The following is a 12,585-nucleotide window of genomic DNA, read 5'->3' on the forward strand; positions in this document are numbered from 1 at the left end:
AGGTGGTGAGCATGGGAGTGGCGAAGAAGAGTTTTCTCCACCAGGAGGTTTTTCCGACCCTTCCTCTTTCCCATCTACGACAAGGATTGCACTAACTCCTATGGAGGCTCTCAACAAGATGATGATGGACAGGAAGTTAGAACGCGAAGCAAGGAAGTGTGAACGCGAAGCAAGAAAAGCAGAAAGAAAGACAAAACATGAAGAAAGAATGGCAGCCATAGAGCGTGAACACCAAGAAAGAAAAGCAGAACGGGATCGTGAATACGAAGAAAGATGGTTAGCCTTTGAGCGTGTCCGCGAGCACGCGCGCTTGGCGGCCAAAGACAGAAGGGTAGCCTTGGAGCGTGAGCATGAGCATGAGCAAGCGCGCTTGTTGGCAGCCCAACAGAGAGCCCAACACATGCAAGTGTTGTTGTGACTCTTTTTTAGTATGCAGGCACTGATTGCAAAGGATTAGGAAAAGCAAACTCTCTCAGTTTCTTCTTTTCCAAATCATGACACACATGATTTGCATGATTATGATAAGCATGATGATTTGAATGACAATGATAAGCATGATGAATTGCATGATAATGACAAGCATGATGATTTGCAGGAAAATGATGTGATTGTTCACAAGGATGATGGTTTAGTTGATACTTTTTTTAGTGAAGCTAACCTTATTGCAGTTTTGATCAATCACGAAGAACCGATCTTGGCTCTTGAGTCGAGGTCCAAAGAACCCCCTCAGGAAGTTTCGATCCCTCGCGAAGAACCGATCTTGGCTCTTGAGTCGAGGTCCAAAGAACCCTCACAGGAAGTACTATGTGTTCGTATGATTAGTCAGCACGCATTGTTCGAATGTTTCATTCGTGGTCGTTTCTTGTATTTTAGTCAGCGTCTTTATGTGATCCCTTTTCATAGGCATGCCATATTGTACGTTGAACACGATTCACTCATGAATGAGCATGGATGTATGCGGATTACTCATGAAAAGAAGAAATGTTTGCATTCAAGGAATTCACAATCCATGTCTCTTTCTTGGCATGACATGGTAACCGAAAGAGCACAAGAAGGATTGAGCATCAAGCATCGGCATTTTCATTATGATTTGCCACAATTGATTGATTTAGATCAGAAAGTCAAGATTCGACCCCATTGTTTGCGTGTGTTTGATAAATGGTTTGGCACTCCGTCTCTATGTTCATCTACATTGCATGCACAGTTTTTTCGAAAGAAAAGTCCTTTTCCAGTCATTTTACATGGAATGGGTATGTTCATGTTTTTGTGTCGAAAGTGGTTTCAGTAATTTTCATCCTCGAAGATTCTTGAAGAAGGTAGACGCATGATTATCGACGAAGTTGAAGCATCGAAGGAGCCACAAATGACTTTGTGTCGCTTTCGGTGCGGCCCAAAGAAGCAAGCATTGCAGACCTTTATGAAGTTCAAGTATCGCATGACCCATGCATCAGAGTGGGCTGGCGAAGAGTCCTTTCCAGGATTCCAGACCCTGTTGGCGATCTCCCTTGACGCCATACAGTTCGGTACCAGTACCTCACTTTGAAAAGGAGGCGATGTCACGCGCACATCTAACCCTATGTGTACGTGGACAAGCTACTTCATAACATGGGTTCAGTTCAGCTAGATTAGGAAGTGATCTGGCACTTTTGTGAGTCTGTTCGCACACTGTGCATGTCCAGACACTTAGATTAGATGCATATCCTCTGGTTGCACACAACATGATCATCAAATTTCCATCAGAACCCATCAGGAGCATTTTTACAGTGCATAGACCTATTTTTCCTATTTTTGACATTTTTCACTTATTATTTTTAAATGATTTTTGTTGTGAACTGGGTAGGGCAAATTAGCAGAGCAAGTATATAAAGAAACCTAGCGCTAGCACTTTTTGGCAGAAGAGGTAGCAGGAATTTCAGTTCAACAGGCACCTTCTTAGCAGAACCCCCAGCAGGCGTAGCGTTTTTGCATCACAGCAAGGACCTAGCCTTTTTCATCCATAGACCAGCCTTTGCGTTTTGCATGGCAGATCAGCCTCGACGACAACAAGACACAGCAGATCAGCCCTAGCGTTAGCAGATTCCACAGCGACAACGGAATCAGCCCTAGCGTTAGCAGATTTCCTCAACAAGGACAGTTTTCAACCCTAGCGTTTTTGGTTTGCAGATCAACCTCGGCGTTTTGCAATTCCATCGCGACAGAATCAGCAGTAGCACCAGAGTTTTCAGATACCGCAATAGAATCCCCAAACCTCGTAGATCTCACCTTCCCGCAGCAGATCCTCGCCGCATGGTCAGATCTAGCGTAGTTTGTAGTTTCAGCGCGTTTTCAGCGCGTCGTCGTTGCATTGTCACCATCGACATCGTCATCGACATAGAGTCAGAATTCAACAGCTAAAGATTTGCAGATTTCAGCCATTAGCGTTTTCAGATTTCAGCCCGTCTCGCCGTCGTCCTCATCGTCGTCGACATCGTCGGCAAGTCCAAGCATTGTAGAGATTTGTGCAATCAATAGTAGACCGCTCTTGCCATGGAGAGTGGGGCCTTCGGAGGAGGGTTTGACAACATTCTGGGGTCGTATTCTTCTCTCTCTATCTCTCAGTCTCAACACCTTCATTCACAGTGTTTATCCACTTTGTTTGTGTCCATTGCACTCTCTCACTAAAGGAACGGAAGGCTCTTCCTTCCGCAAGTAAAAGGAACCTTGAGCACAATTCGGAGCACTCATCTTGAGTAAAGGTCAACATTCACTTCCTCTGTACCTTAACATCTGCTGTCAGGACATACTCCAAATGAAGATCTCCAGCCAAAACGTGCTCCCAAACATAGTGGTACCGCACCTCAATGTGCTTTGTCCGAGTGTGAAAGATAGGGTTCTTGGCAATAGCAATGCAACTCTGATTGTCGCACAAAAGACGAGTTGTAGCAGTTTGGGAAAAACATAACTCTTCCAATAATCTCCGTAGCCATACGGCCTCACAAGCAGCATAGCACGCTGCTCTGTACTCCGCCTCTGTGGAAGATAGCGCATTGTTGGGTTGCTGCTTACTGCTCTATGAAATGGGTCCCGAGCCGAATGTGAAAACTACTCCTATAGTAGAGCGCCGAGTATCTGGATTTCCTGTCCAATTTGAATCGCACCAACCAAGTAAGGTGCAACCCTTGGAGCGACCATAGAATACACCATGGTCCAAGGTGCCATTGATGTACCGCAAAGTACGCTGGGCACACTGCCAATGTCGCTGACGAGGTCGGGTGTTGAAGGAACGGAGGACAGAAATTGTGTAACAGACGTCTGGTTGTCGGGAATAAGTCAGCCATACGAGGCTAGCCTGTCATCTGGAATCTCTCTAGGATAGCCTTCACATACTTCCACTGAGAAACGAAGATGCCGTCTGGTGTCTGAAAGATCTCCAATTCAAGAAAAGAGTGAAGAAGCCCAAGATCAGTCATCTCAAAACGTGTTTCCATAGCTTTCATGATCGACTAGATCCTGCTGGTCCATGAGCCTCCATGCCGTCTGGTGTGTGAAAGATCTCGAATCCAAGAAAATAGTGAAGAAGCCCAAGATCAGTCATCTCAAAACGTGTCTCCATAGCTTTCATGATCGACTTGATCTTGCTGGTCCATGAGCCTGTGAAAATGAGATCGTTCACAAAGACAATCACTATCGCAACCAAAGAGCCATCAGAGACAACATAATAGTTCGAATCTGATGAGGTACGCCGTAACCCAAGCTTCACGAGAAACTGGTCAAGTGTGAGGTACCACTGTCATCCAACCTGCTTCAGTCCATACAATGCTTTCCACAATTGATAGACCCAATCCTCCTTGCATGGTATACGAAACCAAGGAGGTTGCTCCACATAAACTTCATTACCCAAACCTCCGTTCAGAAACGCACTTTTGACATCCATCTGGCAGATAAGCCAACCAAAGTTGGCTGCGAGAGCAAACACTGTGCGTATGGTAGTCATGTGAGCGGTGGGAGCAAAGGTTTTGTCAAAGTCGGTGCCTGGTCGCTGTGTGAAACCCTCAGCAACAAGTCTCGCTTTGTGTTCGTCGAGGGAATCCTCCGCTTGTTGGGTCTGGGAACCAAAGTCCAGGTTTTATTCCATCTCGATAGCATTCATCTCTGTTGAATCTGGTGTTGTGTAGATTGCTCAAGAGGGGAGCCACTCCACTCCCTTGTCACAGATTGCCTAGATTGAATAAACTCACAAATTTCTCTTTGAGATTTTAGGGTACTGACGGGTTGGCAGTATTTTGCGGAATGACTTTATGAACTGTGTGCATTAGGAAGTTTCCTTGATTGAACTGACAACATGTGCTCTTTCATGTGTGTATTGATAGAGGCATGTAGAGAAAGATGAAATGTCTACAACATTTTGTTTGATGAATGATTTGAACTTAGTGCATCCATACATTTGTTAGAGATCCACGAGATTTGGATGTGATGGCTAAGTGAATGAAACCTGAATGAGATTCTAGTGTATCAAGATGTCTACCTGGATGAGATGACTGGACACTGTTGTCAGTGCATCAAGAGTTCCGGAAGGATGAGATGGCTGCACAATGATCTAAGTGCATCAAAAGTTCTGGACGGAATGAGATGGCTAGATTGAATGATTGAAAACACGGTGTTCAGTGTGAACTAAGTGTCTGATTTTGTGCATTGCATGCTATGTGGATGTACTGTCTTGTGTGGATGGGCATGGCTTGCTTGATTGAAATATGAAATGAAAAGATATGATAGTAACAAGATTTAGTGAATGAAGACATCAGTTAGAGATCGATGCGGTAATGCTAGATACGTTATAGTGATAATGATTCTCATCTAAGATCTCGACGGGGATAGTGATGTTCATTGACTATCGTCTTCGTGCAAGTACTGGATATGTGTTGTCTAGTGCATCGGCGCTTAGAGTCACTATCTACAGAACTAGTTTTTGTCCTATGTCTGTTTTCACAGGCATAATCGAGGGCAATTACAATTCTTTCAAGAGGGGGGTATGTCACGAAGTGATGACATGGCATGACCTAAAGGATGGACTCCGGACAGAGAGGGGTCAAATCCATAGTGAAAGATGCAGAAGAAGTTTTACCAACCTTTAAGTCTTACCAAGTGGCCTAATTTTAAAAGTTCAGTTCCTACCAACTTATGGGACCCTATTCGATGGGGCCTAAGGGACACAAGGAATAAAAGAAACTCGTGTGAAGACTGATGATGTGGCAGTTGTAGGGATGCCTGCGAATCGTGTTGATGACGTGGTAGCTGTACGAACGTGCGCGTTTTACGTTGCTAACATGGTAGGCCGTACGTACTTTCGCAAAATGCGATGGCAGATTTAACGCTAGCTTTTGGGGGCTCAATGCTTTTGAGGAAAGCGCTTTTGGGGCTTTGCTTTGAGCATCCCTTGTAATGTTTATAAGAGCCCCTGGGGCCTCACTCTGCAGAGCATCTGGACGCAAAGTCTGAGCACAAAGGACCCATGAGAGTTGTTCTTTGTTGTGAGCAATAATAAAGAATTACCGAAAGGGGCACCAGTCTTTAGGGCCAGTGTCCAAGCCTGTAATAGCTGATCCGAAATCAACTTCGCGTCCTCCATCAATCAGAGGTGATTGATGACAAATGGTGTACTATTGAGGATAATGAAGGATCGGATTTGAGCATTGACCTGCTCGCATAACTTTGCTCCCGAAGGATCCTTTGGTTTTTGCTCAAAACAAAGCCTCTAAGCTTGTAAGAGTCGAAGACCGCCATCATGGTCGCTTTCCAAATGGCATAATTGTTGCCATTCAATTGTTGATCTGAGGGAAAGGTAGGGAGGGTAGGTATCTTGATTGGTCGATCACCTATGCCGAAGTAGAACTGGGACCAATCTCCCCACTCCCCGTTGACGGGTGGTTCACCACCAGCGGGTGCTACCTCAGGTCGTACTTCTTCATCCCGGACCGAGCTCACGTCAGAATCGTCACTCCTCACCATCGTGTGAGAGAACTTGAACATGTGACGAGGCACCTAGAGGAACTGCAAGCAAACCTCTTCTCTGGACTGGGCAGCCAATGGATCTCGTATCCATCGCAACAGATCTCCTCCTAGCTGAAATTTTATTGCGTGTTGCCCGCCGAACGGGCACGGATGCACACACCGCAAGGGAATCTTATGTTAAGGGTGTCTGAGTGGAGGGGAAGGGGAGCCCTATGGCCAAAAACGCTATAGAGGATCAATGGTGCAAGAGAAAAAAACGCTAGAGAGAGAGTAGCACGCAAAAATGCTAGAGAGAGAGTGTCCAAAATGCTGGAAGCTTTGCAAACAAATGATATGACCAAAATGCTATATAGGGGGTCTCCCTATATAGGGTGGGCAAAAATATGCCTTACGCAGCCTGAAAACCCCACAACCAACATAAATAGGCCTAAATGCTACAAAATGTGTAAAGTCACTCACAGTGACATGTTGCCCTCATTTTGGCAGGAAACCCTAGGAATGGGGTCTGCCTCATACCAACCTATCGAGTAGGCAACACTGTGAAATGCACCGTCGAGAAGGTACCTCTACCTGAGGGACGGCCGGGCACAACTACAAAACAACCTCACTCCCCAATTTGCTCTTGGGACATACTGGAGCCACCACCTGTTATGAATCTGAATTCTAACACTTACAACTTGAAAACATATCAAACTCGAGTGCTTTCCCACCCTCCTTGTCTTCTTGCCCTTTTTTTATAGTTGATCAAACTGATTCAGATTGCGTATATGTCTTCGCTTCTTCCCAGTTATTGGCTCGTCAGAGTCAGAACTGTCGGAAGTTGAGATATCCTCGTCAGTTTTGTCAAAATACTTGCGGTGCTTTCGAAACTTTTTGTGGGATTTGCTTTTCTTATTTTTCTTGCTTTTCTTGTTCTTCAAAGTCTTTCTCCACTTCCGATGCTTCCTGTCCTCCTTGCTGGAGTAAGAGGAAAATGAACTCTCTGAACTATCAGATGATGAATTGGGATCATTCTCAACGCGAACACGCTTCGTGGATTTGCTTGCTTCCGTGAAAGTAGACTTTCGACCCAAATAGCCAAGATAGTGTGCTGATTGGCTTTTTTTTTTGAGGAGTCGTCTTAGTCTTCATCAGTTTGTTGACCGTATGCTCAAGAGAGCGTCAAATTCTTCTTGCGAGTAGTGCACCTGTCACAAACGGGAGCGCACACGAATAATCAACAAGATGAAAATAAATAATCTTTCAACTAAACAGAGTTGAGGGAGAAGTTCGTCACAGTATTTGGGACCAAAAGATGGGCTGGTCCCCCCCCTTAAAGAGAATCCTTTACTAGGGAGAATCTTTTTACAAGCACAAGAACCGGAGAAAACCCCTCTGTTCTAAATCTCTGACTTGATGATCGTTCCTTCCCGTAAGGAAAATCCGAGAGACGAGCTCTCAATCCTTTTTCCGTCTGTACTCGGAGTCGAGACTCCGCAGACAATTTCTGAATTCCGTTCCTGGAATTCCCAAGCGTAGGCCGAAGCCTTCTCGCTTCTCCTTCGCGATGAAGTACCTGCAAACACACACACAAACACGCGACGACAATTCGTATGGCGAATCCACAATAGATACCTGTCGCTCTTGCGCGGGAAAAGCGACTTCCGTGCTTCGTAGTCTCACGATCTCTTGCGTTATCTGGCGGCAGAGTCTTCTCTTGCTGACGTTGGTAACTCCCCTTTCAGTGAGGGCATGTGGTGCTTTTATAGCTCCTTGGCCACGACACGAATAGCTGCTCACGTAGAGATCGCGGGCTTTTTTTTTTTGTTTGCTGTTCTACCCGAAATAGGGAGAGAGAATTCGCTGGTTGGTTTTGTTGCTTATTTTCTAAGTGGCTGTCCACTTATTAAGTGGGCGGCCGACATATTTTCAAATTGGTCTGAACCTACCCAAAAACTCAATAAAACCTTATAAGTTAAAAACAATGCCTTTCACAACACGCGTCCCTGGATGCAACCACATGCACGAATGCAATGCAAACATAGATTCCTCGCGGGAAAGCGTCTGCTCTTCCCGGAAAACTCGTTAAAATATTCCGCTATTTAAGAAAAGATTCTCAGAACCCATCTTTATTCTTGTGCTTGCGTCTTTACGCGTATTCCTCTTTCCAGTTTGGATTTCCTGCCAGACCAACGAGATATTCCCTTTCCGATGCTCCCCTCACCCCATCACGTGACGCATCAAGAATATTCGTTTCCCGGTCTCTCCCACCAAACTAACGGTAAAACCCCTTCGCGATGCTTAATGTCACCCATCATATGACGCATCAGAGTTTTCCGTTCCTGATGGGTTTTAATAATTCCAGTAGATCTAGAGTTCCTAACCTTTCGGTTCAAGCGCACATGTTTAAATATCCTAATTTCAATAAAAAGAAATTACTCAAGAAAATAAGAAAATAGTCCGTCCATTTAGCAACATCCCTCTGGCTTCTAAACAATTGTCCTCAACTGTAGTGCTTGTACATATCCTTCCAGAATCTCGGCATAGGGTGCTAATTCCTGCTCGGTCATCCACTGAGTATCTATAGTAGAAAAATTCTTAAACTTTACCAAATACTTCCGTGTAATCTTCCCAGACTTAAGTGGCCGCTCCTGATGATGAATGATCTGTTCCGGTTGGAGTATTTCTTCCGTTGCCTCAACCTCAGGAGGTTCCTCAGCAATAGGTTGACTTGGAGACGGTCCCACATATGGCCGGAGTAAACTAACATGGAAAGCATTGTGGATCTTTCAATTAGATGGTAAGTCTAATGGGAACGTCACATCGTTCACTTGGTCAATTATCTTAAACGGCCCATAATAGCGATTGGAAAGGTTTACCACTTTCCCTTTATGAGTGGCTTGTTTCTTTAGTCTTGCCTTCTCAAACTTGAGTAAGACTAATTGATCGACTGTTAAGTCCAGATTCCTTCTGTGCTTGTCCGCAGCTTTCTTATGTTTTTCCTGAGAGCGCAAAATTGCTCTCTTAACTTGCCCGTAGGCCGTGTCCAAATCCCGGACAAACTCATCTGCTGCGAAAATCTTATCCTTAGGGACAAGGATCGGTGGAAGCAAAGGCTTACCATAGAGAATCTCAAAAGGTGCTTTCCCCGTAGACGAATGCACGATATTGTTATACGCGTACTCAACAAGGGGCAAATACTTCTCCTAGTCAGACTGTCTTTCTGACACATAAGATTTCAACATATCCAATACTGTGGAATTAGCGATCTCACTCTGCCCATCCGTTTGAGGATGATACGCAGAAGAGAAATTCAACTTTGTGCCAAGGTTATCAAACAAGGCACGCCAAATGTTAGGTGCAGCGGAATGATTGTTTGCGCTTTGCTCAAGATGAGTGCTTTGAACTGTGCTCAAGGGTTCCTTTTGTTCTTATGGAAGGTAGAGCCTTCCGTTCTTAATGAGAGAATGCTATGATCACAAACAAAGTGAATGGACACTGTGCGTGCAAGTGTATGAGACTGAGAGAAAGAGAGATACGACACCAGAGACGTTGTGAAACCCTCCTCCGAAGGCCCCACTCTCGTCGGCGAGAGTGGTCTACTTATGATTGCACAATCTGGTACAAATGGTATGCATGAGACTGATGCAAGTCTAGGCTATGTCGACGATGACGACGGTGATGACGAAGTAGACCTAAGGGCTGAAATCTACAATCTTTCTACTGCTGTCCAAAAACGCTATGGGCTGAAATCTGCGATTGATCCAAAAACGCTGATTTGGGGGCTGTTTTCGGTGGGTCTTCGTCGCTGAAAATCTGCAGGTTTAGGGCTGAAAACTGAGGATCTTCAAGGCTGAAAACTGATGGTTCTCGCGGGCTGAATCTGCTACACTTGAGGGCTGAACTTGCGGGTACTTCGTCTGCTGCTGAAATCCAAAAACGCTATGGCTGAGGTTGACCAAAACGCTGGGCTAATGGAATCCAAAAACGCTAGCAATGGTTGGTACTGCTGACGATGCAGGTTGATGCAAAAAACGCCAGGCTGAAGTGCTGGATGGAAAACGCCAAGGGGTGGCCTCTGTGGCGAGGGTGCTGGTTCTTGAAAATGCTAGGTCAAGCTGAAGCAAAAACGCTAGCATGGGATCTTTGCTTGGAGGGGGAAACTGCCAAGGTTCTGCTGAGAAGTTGCCTACTGAGCTTAGCTCCTTTTGCCTCTTCTGCCATTTAGTGCTAACTTGGGTTTGCTTATATATTTTCTTAGCAAAATTGCCCTACCTACTTTTGTTGGGAAGTCACTTAAATTAATAAGTGAAAAATGTCAAAAATAGGGAAAATAGGCTAAAATCACTGGAAATTTTCCCTGACTGATTCTGATGGATTTTGATGGAAATGCTTATGATCATGCTGTGTGCAACTAGAGGATATGCATCTATACTAAGTGACTGGGCATGCACGTATCTTTCCAATGCTAAGGTCGTGTCACGTGACACATCCCAACCCTATTTGTCCGTGGACAAGCTACACCATAGCAAGGTTCCCGTCAGTTCAGTCAGTCTAGATTAGCAGTGATCTGGCACTTTTGTGAGTCTATTCGTAGACCGTGCATGCCCAGTCACTTAGCATAGATGCATATCCTCCGGTTGCACACAGCATGATCATCGGAATTCCCATCATAATCCATTAGCATCAGTTAGGGGAATTTTCCAGTGCATTTAGCCTATTTTCCTATTTATTGGTATTCACACTTATTATTTTTAAGTGACTTTCCAACAAAAGTAGGTAGGGCAATTTTGCTAAGTTAATATATAAGCAAACCCAAGTTAGCACTTTCTCGCAGAAGAGGCAGCAGGAGCTTCCCGCTCAACAGGCAACTTCTCAGCAGTACCCCCCCTCAACACTTAGCCTCGCCATTCCCATCTTTGGCGTTTTTCACAGCATCAGCCTCGCCATTGAAGTTCCCCCTTCTGGCGTTAGTTCCCCAGCAGATCAGCCCCATCCTTGGCGTTTTCCCGCGACCAACTCACCTCAGCCCTTAGCGTTTTTGTCCCTGCAAGCTCAACGTTTTTGCAGCTATCTACTAATGCTAGTTCTGCTGGTCAATTCAGCGTTTTTCTAGCATGGAAAACACAACCCCTTCAGTGTTTTTACCCTGCGACAACAGCCATTAAAAATGCTGCCCTATCTTGCAGATTCGCAGCATTTCCAGCCAGCAACATCAGCGTTTTCATCTTCAGCATGACCCCCGAACAAGCTGATCATTTTCAGTCCTTAAGACAGCAGTAAAACAGTTCAATTCAGCCCCGAAACAGTCCAAGAAATTCAGCATATAGAAGATCTCAGATTTCAGCCATCAAGTCGTCATCGTCACCACCGTTGTCGTCATCGGCATAGTCCCATTGCATCAGTCCATTGCATTCGCATTGTACACCCCTGTGCAATCAAAGTAGACCACTCTCACCGACGAGAGTGGGGCCTTCGGAGGAGGGTTTTACAACCTCTCTGGTGTCGTATCTCTTCTCTCTCCTTCTCTCAGTCTCATTCACTTGCACGCACAATAGCCACTCACTTTGTTCGTGATCATAGCACTCTCCATAAGACGGAAAGCTCTCTCTTTCCCTAAGAACTAAAAGGAACCTTGAGCAATAAAGATCACTAATCTTGAGAAAATACAACATTCATTCCTTGCATCTTACATCGGTATCAGAGCCTTGGAAGTGTTCTGCATTACTCAAGGAAAGAACCACAAGAATTTTTTTGCTTGTTGCGGTCGCACGAACCCAAGTGTACTTGGGCGTGGCGATTCCTAATCGTGTTTTGTTGAAGAGTGACAGGATTCCCAAGAAAGAAGGGCTTGTCCAGCCTCCCCTTGTGTCTCTTTTCACTCATTGAGAGCGGACCGTGCACTTAGCAGCCGGCCAATCGACGTGAGGTGGGAAAAAGCAACCTTGGTGTGAGCGCAAGGCCGCGAAGGGGTGCGCCCACAAAAAGGAGTAGAACTCGGGTGAAGAGAAGATCCTTCTCAACGCGATTTGCAAGCGAAAGAAACCCTCAAGAATCCCCAGAACCCAAGACCCTCAAGAACCTCAAGAACCTCAAGAACCCCAGATTCTCACGAATCAAGGACCTCAAGACCCTCAAGAACCCAAGTTCCTCGCGATCTTAAGACCCCAAGATCATAGTGCACGGTCGTCACCTGAAGCGGAATGGATACTTCGCATACAGGTGATGAGCATGAGAGAGGCGACGAAGACTCGTCCCCACCCGGAGATGATTTCTTCAACCCTCCCCCTTCGCCATCTACGCCACCAAGTGCACCAAACCCTATGGAGGCAATGGTCAAGTAGATGATGGCCATGATGGATAGACAAGAAGCAAGTCGCCTCGCTCAGGAACGTGAGCGTTTTGCTCAGGAATGTGAGTGCATTGCTCTTGCCGCAAAACCAGAAGAGAATCTACTTGCTCAGGAACGTGAGCGCATTGCTCTTGCCGCAAAACAAAAAGAAAATCGACTTGCTTTCGAACGAGAGCGCGATGAACGAGAAGCTCAAAGGGAGATTCGTCATCAAGAATTTATTTCCCACATCCTAGTTTCGAAGACCGAACCACCCAAAGATCGTG

General features: G+C 45.5%; 1 protein-coding gene across 2 annotated transcripts in view; it reads left to right on the forward strand.

Annotated features, from left to right (window-relative positions):
* AUG3 (HAUS augmin-like complex subunit) overlaps nucleotides 1-12,585 on the forward strand; it is a 135,460-nt gene that overhangs the window by 11,169 nt on the left and 111,706 nt on the right. The window lies entirely within an intron of this gene.

Source organism: Adiantum capillus-veneris, chromosome 25 (assembly GCF_014529385.1).
Source record: "Adiantum capillus-veneris isolate H3 chromosome 25, ASM1452938v2, whole genome shotgun sequence".
Classification (NCBI taxonomy): domain Eukaryota; kingdom Viridiplantae; phylum Streptophyta; class Polypodiopsida; order Polypodiales; family Pteridaceae; genus Adiantum; species Adiantum capillus-veneris.